General features: G+C 39.8%; 1 protein-coding gene across 5 annotated transcripts in view; it reads right to left on the bottom strand.

Moving 5' to 3' along the window:
* The window catches only part of LOC149317984 (PEX5-related protein-like), a 218,018-nt gene that overhangs the window by 49,847 nt on the left and 154,864 nt on the right, over positions 1-13,307 (bottom strand). The window lies entirely within an intron of this gene.

The following is a 13,307-nucleotide window of genomic DNA, read 5'->3' as shown; positions in this document are numbered from 1 at the left end:
TTCAGATTACAAAGGCGAGACATGAGATAATGCAAGAAATGCTCCAGTAGCTTTTCTTTCCATTGCTGTGATTTAGCTATACAACTGCCTAAATCAAAAGCACCCTGTCTAGACTTTGACAACGTTTGAGTGAGCCTAGTGGTCAGCTCAAGGGCAGTGACCCAACAACACAGATGGGTAAAGTTGTGTAAGAATGGGCAAGAAATATCAAAGTTAGCTAAGGTCTAATCTGCACTGTAGAAATAATGCAGTTTGACATGCTCTAACTGCCATGGCTCAATGCTTCAGAATACTGGGATTTGTAGTTTGTTGTGGCACCAGAGGTCTCTGACAAAAAAGCTAAATATCTCACAAAACTACAAATACCAGGATTCTATTATCCCTGGCAAAGTGAACTCCAGTTTCCCCTTATAACCTGCCTGTGACTAGAATCAATTCATGAGATCTTCTGGGAAGGCTCTTCTCTTCGTCCCACCACTCTAACACATATCTCTGATGGGAACATGGGAGAGGACCTTCTCTGGGACTCCCTTCCAAGAGAGGACACCCTCTTTGTCTTTTTCCATAGGCCGGTGAAAACCTGTCTGTTTCAACAGGTCTTAGAAGACTGATTGTACAAGGTCTCTCCCGCCTAAACAATGTGCACAATTTTCTATTTATCTTTGTTGTGTTGTTATATATACTGCTTATCAGTGCGCTTAAGCACTCCCTAAGCAGTTTACAATGTGTATGCTAACTGCCCCCAACAAGTTGGGTACTCATTTTAGAGACCTCAGAAGGATGGCATGCTGACCCTGAGCCCCTGGCTGGTATTGAACTCGCAACCTTATGGTTTGTGAGTGAGTGGCTGCAGTACAGGCATTTAACCACTGTGCCACCAGGGCTCTAGAAGCTAGAAGGTGGGATGGGAGAATAAAGGGTAATATTTTGGCCTTATGTCATGTCATATGTTTATCACATCCCTCAACTGTGTCATAGGACACAATTTATTTGCAGGTTTTCACTGATTGGTTGTCTTCCTCCTTTGAGTATTATGTAACCTGTTAATTGACTGAAATCATAGTTTGTTTGTGGGTTTTTCAGGCTAATCAATTTGGACTACACTGTTTAATTAATACTACAGTTTCTCTTCATGAAATAATGCAACCATTATTCACAGATGATTTGGTGAGATCATCTTAAACAGACTTCTTGTTCTGGGGGATTACAGTGCGCCTTCTGTATCCATGGATTCTTCATCCACAGATTCAATCATCCACAGCTTGAAAATAGATATTTTAAAAATTCCCCCAAACAAAATTGATTTTGCCATTTTATATAAGGGACACCATTTTACGGCACCATAATATTTAATGGCAATTGAGCAAACATGGATTTTGGTATGTACAGGGAATCCTGGAATCAAACCGCAGTTTATACCAAGGGCCCACTGTATTGGCATGGTGATATGCATTAAAGATTTAATCATGGGAGCAGATCGCAATGCTTTAAAAATATTGGCTGGCATCCTATTGGGAAGTTACACCAGTGTAAACAGTTGTTGTTGTTGTGTGCCTCCAAGTAATTTCTGACTTATGAGGACCCTACGGTGAACCTATTAGAGGGTTTTCTTGGCAAGATTTGTTCAGAGGAGGTTTGCCATTGCCATCCTGAGGCAAGGTCACCCAGTGGGTTTCATTGTTGAGCTGGGAATTGAACCCTGGTCTCCAGAGTTGTACTGATCTCCTAACTCCAATGAAATTAGGAACTGTAAGCATGACAATATTGAATATTGTCCGATTCACCCCTTCCTGCAATTGAACCATCTGGGTCTTGGCTATGAGAATAAGCTCAAGATTACACAGCTCAGTGTAAACTGATTTAAGATCAAATAAAACTGAATTGTGTCATTGCACAATGTTCATATTCTCAGGAGGGGAGCAGAGATGTAGCTATGGGACCACTGTGCAAATGGAGCCAGCAGCATGGCCATTGTGCAATGTGTCCCAACGCACGTGTACCAATCAACAATTTGTCCCATTACACAATTGGAGCTCCCACTGTGGAATAGGAATTTTGTATTATGCCACATTGTGCATCATTGCAATTCACTAGCAGGTTCATGTACTGTGTCAGTGATGCAGCTCCACAATTCTAAAGTTATGCATCATAGCCTCCAATGGAGGACCTTGGCTATTAACATAAGATGCAATCACAACACTCTGCAACTAATTGCTCATACTAATGGGAGTGACAGCACTTTCTGCTTCAGCTTTCATGGAAGCTTATTTAGAATTCTGAATTATGAAAAAAAGAAAGAAAAAGGGGAAGAAAATAAACAAGAAATAATTGGCATCATATTACTTAGCTAGACCTAGGACATCGTAACTGCCTTCTATGCTCATTTGTGATGATGGAACAATGGTCATGACTGCAAATGATCTAAAACCTACCTGAAAAGCTAGTCAGCCATCTGAAGCAATGGACGTCTGTGTGACTGCCAAGAGCATGACATGTCCAGCCCCTTCCTGTCAGCGAGTGATGCTATAAGGAACAGAAGCAGAGCCCCTAAGAAGATTTGTCCCAATTCTTCATTGAAACATCACTCACTGGTGGGAGAAGGCTGATCATGTCATCCTGCAGCACCACACTTGGCAGCAGTGCAGACTTCTGTCACTCTCAATGGCTTACTGGATTTTAAGGTGGGCTGAGGGGGTGAGTTAAAAGTTAACAAGGACACTGTGAATATGTGTTTGATGTAGGAAGTCAGCCATAGTCACGTTTCAAGAATGGGGATGGGGGAGCAACACTGTTTAGCTTTAATGTAGAACTCACTGGACAAAATCAATTTGGATTAGGAAATGAAAGAGATGCCTGGATAAAGACACTCAAGAAGGGGGTTATTCTAGAACAAGGGTGGATCTCTGGCGCTTCATGTGGCCCCAAGAATGTTTTTAAGGCCTTAACAACTCCAGAATCCCCAGACTGACCTTTTTTGGGTAGACTGCTGGAAATCTTTAGTTGTGCAAATTTACCTTTTAAATAAGTTGCAAGGTCTTCCTGTGTTGTTTAATATCAAATAATGCCCACTGTTTAAAACTACAAGTGGACCTCCAGCTACATTGGGGTTTTCATTTTTCAGTAGTCCATGCAGTCCCTGGAGGATCCAAGGGCAAAAGAGTGGCTTTCAAACCTGCATCACCTGCCCATGCATGCTCTAAAATCATAGAGTTGGAAGGGACTTTGGAGGTTACCTAGTCTATCCTTGACTCAAGGCAAGACCAAGAATGTAGGATGCTATTAATGCGCCTAAAGTAACCCAGGAACCACAGGAACTCCCATGCAGATCTTTAATACCCAATCACAGAGCACACCAAGGAAGTCATGAACAGATGCTCTGCTGAACATATTCCATAATCCACCCTTTCTCAGTGGATGTCGGAGTAAATTCTAGCCAAATATCCATCTAGTAAACCTGGCAGCCATACCTAGAGAGCTTATCAGTGAACATGCCAGGTAAAGCATCTAATGAAACCTGTCTGGCATGCTTTATGGTCCAGCATCCAAGTTTGTCTCAGAACAATGTACTGTCCAATCCTACCAACCTCCCCAGTCCCACAGGACCTCTGTGTACATAACTGTGATAAAGAAAATGGTTTATTGGTCAGCCTTGCACACTGTCCTACTCATAGAAATTATGCTTCCCTCATCCCATCACACAGATGTTTGTTGGGATCAAAGGAGGGAAATACATTTGTGGTGTGTGTTTGAGGGAGAAGGGGGAGCTGTGTGGGAGAAAATTAGTTTTGTATGTGCTGGGGAAAGTTGTGCGTCAGGAGGTTGTGTGTCCATATATGTATCTCTTTGTATGGGCATGAGTGAAGAGGATGTCTATCACTGTGTATAGAAGGTGTGTGTGTGTTGTTTCTGTGTGAAGGTGTGTGCATGAGGGAAGAAAACTGTGTGGGCATGGCCCCAAAAGTTAGCCATTTTACCATGCTTGTTCTCAGTAGATGCTAGTTTACATGTCTAAGACTCGAGTTTAAACTAAAAACTTAAAATACCATGCATTTGTTTCATTTCTTGTTTGTTGATCTTTGCTACATCCTCTCTTTTCCTGCATCAGTTAATCTGCAGTTAAGGCCCTTTCACATCACATAATTATAGCACTGATTGTACTTTAACTGCCATGGCAACATCCTATGGAATCCTAGGGTTTGTAATTTTGTGAAACAGTAGAACTCTCTGGTTCAGAATTTTAAAGACCCCTCCTTAAACTGTAAATAGAAGGAGCCCATAGGATAGGATAAAGTGGAATCATAGCCCTACAGTTGTGTGGCGTGAAAGGGCTCTGAGAGTATGTTCATCCTCCATTTTGTGGTTGCAGTCTCCTCTCTTTCCTCTGTGTTTAAAAAGTACCTGATACAGACCCTCCCATCACAAGATGTTCTGAAACCTTAAATATTTGTAAGGAAATTCACTTCATAGTTTTTACAAAGGCAAAGCCTGGTTTAGTTCTCTGCAAGACTCTGTGTGGCTGTAGCAGCAGCAGCAGCAGCAGCAACATGGGGCTGGTTGTTGCCTACGTTCTGCTTTGAATACTGATTACTTTATTTGTGAGATACTCGGCTATTGCTCACATTCTACAATACATATTGCTAACCCATACACTGCTAGCTGTTGCCCACTGTGGTGGCACCAAAAGGATTGCCCTTTATCCATAAAGGCTGCCCACCCCTGAATTTCCCTGACAAATCCACAATGCCAGAGCAACCCTGAGCTGTGCTCCAGTGGTACAGGAAAGTGATGACAAAGAAATGTACTTCCCAAAATATCTGCTTGAGGCAAATTTGGCAGTTAGTCTTGCCAGTAGGCTAACTCCCATAAGCCAAAGTTGCCAAGCCACGTCCTACTCCCAAACATGCCTTCAAGTAATCCAGTCTTTCATATCTACTCTTTCCAATTGTCATCATATCTTTAAAAAGTGTAAGTGAGAGGCTGGGAGAGTTTCAGATCAGAGTTTTAAAAATTAAGTCACCCTTATGGCAAACCAGGTCAAAAGGTGAAAGGATAAATCCTAAATTTCTCAGTAGAGCCTTTGCTTTTTGATCAAACTCTAGGCAACTCTCTGTTTCATCAGATACTTTGCCCATAGAGAGATGTCATGTCCTGACATGGGAAGGAAGCTCCCCTCTGTTCTTGACATGAATGTCTAGTCATAACTGACTGTAGAGGGTGGTGCTCATCTCTGTTTCTAAGCTGAAGAGCCAGTGTTGTCCGAGGACTGTTCTGGTGGTCATGCAGCCAGCATGACTGCACCGAAAGTTACCTTCTGACCTTCCGATCATCAGAATCCCCTGAAACTGGGCTTTAGATCAGGGTGCTCTGGGTATCCTTCACAGGCCAGTTTGGAATCACACATGAACCAAATGAGGCTTTCAAATTGAAGATTTCTCCCCTTTTTAGAGGATTATCCTTTATCAAGTAGGCCATCCTACAGCTGCCACTCTAGATAAGACCACAACTAAGATGGGAGGAGGACACTGTCATAGGAATGGACAAAGAGAGGAAGTTTGCAGAAGGCTCTTTAAGACTTAAGGTGCATCTACACTGTAGAAATATTGCAGTTTGACACCATTCCAACTGCCATCCTACAGAATCTTAGGATTTGTAGTTTGGAGAAGCATCAGCATTCTTTGGCAGAAAAGGGTAAAGACTTCATAAAACTACAAATCTCTGAATCTTCTCATGCACCTGGAAAAAAACAAACAGACCTGTTCTCCCCAAGGCCAATGTGACTGTAAAGGCTGCAATATAAAGACAATTTATGTGACTGTAGCATTTGTATCACCAGAAGTGCAATTTGATAGCTGGTTCAATTTTATAAAAAGCAGTTAAAAAAAAAAGAACCCATCAGGCAACAGAACAATTTGAAGAAAATCACAGCCATAAAAATTATATGCAGTTCATAGAAAGAAAATGTCTGAGTTCAGAGTATTTCTAGAAAATTTTGGATACATATTTTGAAAACAACACCATTTTATCTTGAACCACAATCTGTGCGTATTAGTATTGGTTTCTTAGTAGCCACCAGGAAACTGGAGATAAAATCCATATAATTGGCCTCTAGTCCAGCATTACTCTTCCTTTCGTTGCTCTCACTCCAAAATTAAACTAAAATCATATGTGAAAGCAAGCATTGGCCAGCATTGATATAGTCCTAAATCTTAATTTGCTGTTAAATGTTTGGTTTTATATTACATTTATTTGGTGGTGGTGGTGGTGGTGGTGTGTGTGTGTGTGTGTGTAATTCATAACTCCTCTTTTCTTTTACAAAAGGCATGCAGTATGTGGTTCATTATACAAGCCACTAAAAATCATATTGGAATGAAAACAACATTTCAAACATATCATAGTGCTCAGTATTATGTCATTCAGAGCACTGAAATTACACATTTTCTGTAACACACTACTTTCTGGGGATAATAACAACATATCCTTAGAGTATGATTCTTTAAAATAATACAATAGCTGGTAATGGCATTACAGTATTTTTGTTTTAGTGAATAAACATTTAATTGTTACTCCTAGAGCTTCATTATTCCTAAAATGAGTAACTTTTTGGATTATTTTCTGGCCATTTTTCCATTTCAAAGAGTCATCTTTAACTTAAGAAAAAAGAACGGAAAATGAATACATTACTCTTGAAATAACAAGTAATATTAATGGGTAACTGATACAAAAATCCAAATAAAACAAGTAATTAATGATATTATAAAAATATTATAATTACTGGTACAGCTTTCATTCATTTCAATGGAGTTTGAGATAGCTGTCTAATACTTCATGCAGAACGCCCCTAGAAATAATGCCTATCCCTAACAGCATTGTGGCTATTTTGTTGTTGTATGCCTTCAAGTCATCTATGACTTATGGTAGCCTTAGGTGAACCTGTCATAGGATTATCTTGGCAAGATTTGTTCAGCAAGAGTTTATCATTGCCTTCCTGTGAGGCTGCAAGAATGTGACCTGCTCAAGGTCACCCAGTGGGTTTCATGGCTGAGCAAAGGTTGAAACCCTGTCTCTTAAAATCCTAGAGTGCATCTGCACTGTAGAAATAATCTAGTTTGGGATCACTTTAACAGCCATGACTCTATCCTACTGAATCCTGGGAGCTTTGTGAGGTATCAGCACTCTTTGGCAGAGAAGGCTAAAGACCTTGTAAAACTACAAATCCTAGGATTCCATGGGATGGAGCTACAGCACTTGCAGTAGTGTCAAACTGCATTATTTCTAGAGTGTAAATGCACCCTTAGTCTAACACTCAAACCACTACATCATGCTGGTTCTCACTGTGGCTATGAGGATGGTCTTAAACTCCCCCCTCACATCTGCTACAGTCCCCAAATAAATGTCAGCTCCTTGAACTGATGCAACGTGCCTTTCCAAAAAAACTTGTACATAATGTGCAAAGGCACACTTAAAGACACATGTTGTCTGGCCTTGAATCTCTTGCTATTGCTTCCTATCATTAGATTAGCTGCTGTTTCATTTTATTAATTATGCACTATACTCAATCTCATTTATATTTTGTTACAAAAGCCACTTGATGTATGTATGCATGCCAACTGCACTTTGAGCTGCTTGTGAAAAGGTCCTCATCTTAACAATTAAAAATGCATCACAGAAATGCATTCCTATGGAGCTAGTTTTAAAAATTAAACAAGTTCCATGCTTCCAAAAAGTATATAAAGTATCATTATTTCATCATTACATTGTAATGAAATCATTTACTCAACAGAGAAATCTCTTTCATTTATATAAATGGGTAATAGCTTAACTTTTCGGCAGTCAGCCAATTTTTTAAATGTCTGTTTCCTCAAGGCAATTTAAAATAAAATCAATTCTCATGGGGTTATTCTGGCTGAAATTAAACACATTCTGCTAAAAATAAATAAAAGATTAAACAATACTTAACTTCCAAATTGTCCCAGGTTATCTAATAATTATTATCAGGGCTTAATAGTTCCTAAGATTAATAAAAGCTTGCTGGTGTGGCTCAGAGACAATTCTGCATGATGCTAACAAAATCTAGGTTGCTTGAACAGAAAAAAGGACACAGTAAGGGTTAGTAGTGCCTTCAGATATGCAGGAATTCTTCACTCAATACAATGAACAGGAAGATCCTCAAACCAGCAGACCTGGTTTACCACACTTTGAAGTAACACATATTAACATCTTAAGAGAAGGGCCTCTACAAGGCCATGACATTCAGAGGATTTCCCCCAGAAAGGTTGTTAATCTCAGATTCTAAAACTTAGTATACCACTGGTAAGAATCAACGTGGACAGCTTTTTGCCAGCTCATTCGTCTTCTATGGGTGGATTACACTAGCCAGAATACTCTGGGGTGATCCTGGAGTATTCTGACCTCACAGCTGTCCCAAATCCCCCTGTTACCTGGGCACTCCTGAGTTACACTGGTTGACTGTCTACTCATGCATCCTGCTGTGCCACTGCATCTAGTATGAGTCACTCCTTCTAAGGTTGAAAACAAGGTACCCAGTGGCTGGGCACCTTGTTCTGACTTGTTCTGACTTCAACTCGTGCCAGCAATGGTGGCACTGGAGAGCACAGTGGGATGCTGTGTAAACTCTGGAGTACTCTTGATTTTCTTGGGCAATCCAGAGCAAAAGCTAGGTGTTTTTAATTTAAAATAAATACTATTTTAAAACAGCTTTTAAATATTTTAAATAATATTTAATGCAGGGATAGCTCAGATTAGGTGCAGAACTGCCCTCTCATCATGAAACAGGCTACTGCATTGTGAAGAGATGTCATGGTGAGGAAGGGGAAAAAATGATTCATTTTACCTGTGTAGACATGCCCCAAATCTGGACCCCAATGAACTACAAGATCATACTCCTGCCAGCAGATAGAACTTACGGTACATGTTGGCAATCTTGCTCATTTTCAGTATAATGAAGATTTGCCCTGTGACTAAATCTGTCATATGGGAGGGATTCAGATGTAAGCAGTAACTAGAACCCCATGTCAATGGAAGTTTAAAGGAGCTGACCAACATGCTGAAAACGCTCCCCAAACAGTTCCAGCATCCTTGTAGAGCTCCTTTGACTCTCCATCCCACTGACATGGAAGTCACCAGTTGCCTCTGATCCATGTACTTGTGTACTTGTGTATGAGGGTGGGTGTCGTCTATCATGCTTCTTTAAAACAAATAAACACATAATATCCAAAGAGATGGAAGCAACTGTTTCAAATTTCTAAAGTATATTATATACTCCCAGGGTTAATTCACATGTATCATTAGTGACTTGGATTATGAAAAAGGGTACCCCAAGACATTTCACTGCCTAAGAAAAAGGACAAGATGACATCTGCTCCATTCATTGCTGGTTGGGCTGGCAGTTGAGATTTATTTCATATCAACCTCCCATGACATCTGAGGTCAGCAGGTGAATTTGGCAGGTGCAGAAGCGGCTGGGTGATGCTCACAGCTCAGACTCCCAAGAGAGCAGAATTTCCAGGGGGGCAATAGGTGGAACTGCTGGGAGATTCCACTGTAGCAATCTCTGATGTGACAATCAGAAGCAAGACCCCTGTTACAATTCCTCATCACATCAGAGATTGCTGGCAGGAGAGAAGGGGTTAGAAACATTGTCATGTTGTATTCTTATCATCAGACCTCCACTGCCTGATGTGGCTGCTAGCTGTTAAGGTAGATTTGGGGAATTAGGTTGAGATATGAGACATAGTTATGCACAAATCTGTAGCTACATCTGTGATGTTGGATCTCGGTGACTATTTGTGCACATGTTCAGTGCAAGGTGGGAGTCTAATATATGAAAGCATTTTTATTTGGTGGCTTCCCTTCTGGAGAGGGAATGAATAAATCTGGCTCGGATATTTTTCCCCACTAGGGCAGACAAATGTTCTCAATAGGAAGTGCACATAGATCAGCTAAGGACAAAGGCATTATAAAACAATAAGACATTTATACAACAGGTAGGCAAGTGAGAAGAGGAGCATAGTCAGATACTCTGAAGAAGGTCCATAGAATGCAGACATCGAAAATACTCACTCATCTACTTGATTTTGCCTCCTCTTGGCTTTGGGTAGCCAACTGGTGCATAACAAGGATGAAGTTTACTTATACACAGTGAGGAAAAAAGTATACATGGACTAACATAGATAACATTTTACTTTGAAACTGGACATCACAAATGACTTCTGGTGAATTGTTACAGCCAACCAATACAAATGGGGCACAAAACATGTTATGAATCAGGTATCTCCACATGTATGATTCATAAAGTAGTTTATGTAAAATCCAGATAGGATGCTCCAATGGAAAACATCCTATTCCATCACCCAATCACATCTCAACATAGAGTTGCTTCACTCAGGATGCTTTTTCCTACATGAGTACATCTTTTTATATCTTCATGAAAGAAGACAATGCCCAGGACTATTTCATATGTATGTTGAGGAGCTGTGATTGGCAATGAGATTCCCAAGGAACATACACAAAAAAATCCAGACAAAGGCCAAGATCTTGTTCAGTGTTTACACAGCATATATATGCTTACACAATTATCCTAGGCTGCACCATTGCACAAATGAGTGTGAAAATTAAAAATTCTTGTTGAATAATTATTTACAATTAGGGGCACATCTTAGTTAGTGTTGGCATATTAGCATACTTGGAGAAGGTGCAAATACTTGAGAACCCTTGCACAAGTGGTGGAAATACTAGCACAAATGTATTCTGGATATACTGGGACTGAGAAAGTGCAACCACTAGCACAACTGTAACAGCATAAATACAAAACAAGATTCTGACCATGGTCTCCCATCTTCACACATGGCAATACATATACAGATACACTTTTCAGCCTAAACCAATTAGGAAAGCTGTTAGATGTGATGCTACCCAAACACATTATGTAAACACATTTTGGAATTTTTGTATATATAATGCAGCATTGCAAAAGTGTAAGAAGAAATGGAGAGACAATATGTTTAAGGTATAGGGCAGTGTTGGTAATTTTTAATTGTTTGAACTCATTGAATTATTCACATACAGTTTGGAGAACCCATGTGGAAATATTCAGTTGGCCTTTTGATTATCACAGACTATTTTAAAATTAATCAGTCAGTATTTACAGAATAAGGGAACTGTAGAAATAAGGAGAAAATACATCTAGAAATTTAATGCAGATGCATTTTTAAACATTCCATAACCAAAAAGTATCACTCACATAGACCACTATGTAAGTATTCACAATTGTATGACCACTTTAGCTGGGAGTAAGCCCCACTGAAGACAATGGGCCTATTTCTGAGTAGCCAATATAGTACTACATTAGGTGCAATCCTATTACAAATGTACCCCGGATTGTTGACCAGCACAGAATGCATCTAACTTCTGCTATTCCACATGCTGAAAGATAAATATAACTGAACTTGCATGTGTACTCTTAATTTATCTACTTGCAAGTGTCCCATTGCTTTAGTATAGCTTATTTTCAACTATATGTGTTAAGCATTGCAGAATTGTTTATTACTGCAACGAATTTCTGTTTTTTTAAAACTGCTCATTCATGTCCCTGAGAAATACAGTAATATGAAAGGTAATATTTTAATGGGACTTACTTCCACAGAAGTGAAGGCAGGGGCCAGAGCTTGGAGGCAGAACACATATTACATGGAGAAAGTCCCACATAAACATCAAGATTAAAGGATTTCAGAAGATCAAATGGACTGGGAAAGGTCATGGGAGGTCTGAAGTCTTAGTCCACTGAAGTGACCAATGGTATTTTTGAATACTGTACCATGTTCCTATTGACTAAATGGTTTTACTGCAGTTTGTACTAAAAATAGGGATCAGGGCAATGATCTCCTTTTGGGCATGTTTCATGGCATTAATCAACTGAACAAAGATGAGAATTGTATAGTTATATCCTTTGAAGCCCCTGTTTCATGCACAACTATAGGTGCTGCCATGCCACCTAAGGAAGGAATAATTCTACCTAAGGTCATGGGCACTTAATGTTGTGAGCTCAGGAACTCGTCCATACCATATACAGTGGAACCTTGCCTTACGCAGGGGATCTGTTCTGGACCCCCCGCGTAAGGCAAATTCTGCCTATGCTTGGGACCCATTATACTGAATGGGGCGCATGCATGTGACAGTGCGGTTCACATGCAGCAGTCACACATGCCATTCAAACTATTACAGCGTGGCTTTCATGTAAACCAGAAGCCACATATGGCACACCTGCATAAGGAGTGAGTGCGCTGTACAACCTTCCTATGTTTACAAGGAAGTTCTAAACTTGAAAGGGAATTGCATTTGGCTGCGGTGTGTGTCCTCAGTTCACTCCATGCTTGTAATATTCATGCCTGAAGAGGCTTATATGTGGGTGTTTTCAAAGACATAGCCATGTCAGTCTGGAAAATAATATGCAAAGTGATCTTGTAGCACCTTTGAGAGTAACTGAAAGAAAGAAGTGGGTAGCACGAGCTTTTGCAGGCTTAATTCTACATCCTCAGATGCTTCCTGCATCTGAGAAAGTAGGGTCAAATCTATGAAAGCTCATGCCACCTGCTTGTTTCCTTCAGTTTTTTTCAAACGTGCTATGAGTGTGGGTGTATTGTTCACCTACAGCCCACACCCACTTTGGACTTTGCCATAGAGAGCCAGATTTGACATTGTTGAGGTAACCTGCCAAAGGAACTGAAAGGAAATAAGAGCACTCATGTTTTAGAGCGACAGAATCTATTCATAAAATGGCATACTCCTTCAAGGAGGAGTGTTGCGTACATTTTTACCGACATTTGGTTATGAATGTGCATTTATATATACTGCATTATGTTAATTATGGACAACATGAATCACAGTTGACAGTTTCAATTCGTTTTCGATAACTGTGCTGGTAACTGACATATGCACACTTGTAGTTCCATAAATCATTTGACTGAACATCTGCCATATATTTGATGTTTGTTTTTTTTTTAAAAAAACTTCCCAAGCTCATGCAAGAGATGTTAAATACACGACACATACGTGATCTTTTTCTCTCTCTTACAACATTACGTATTATCCACTCTGTAGTTGTTCAGAATCTTTTGTTGTAATGTACTTTATATATGATTGTAATCTCATAAGATGCATTGTCTGGGAAGGTAGTATGTAAATACATTTATAAATAAATGTATTTTTTTAATGTATATTTTGGTAAATATTCTCTAAGGACCAGAGTTGAAGATGGTTTTCTAAAGCTAAAAACCCATCAGATGTAGTGC

Source organism: Sceloporus occidentalis, unplaced genomic scaffold, assembly GCF_023333645.1.
Source record: "Sceloporus occidentalis isolate IW3139 unplaced genomic scaffold, rSceOcc1.0.p SCAF_2, whole genome shotgun sequence".
Classification (NCBI taxonomy): Eukaryota; Metazoa; Chordata; class Lepidosauria; order Squamata; family Phrynosomatidae; genus Sceloporus; species Sceloporus occidentalis.
Note: the sequence above shows the minus strand (reverse complement) of the source record. Positions and strands in the feature narration are given on the sequence as shown.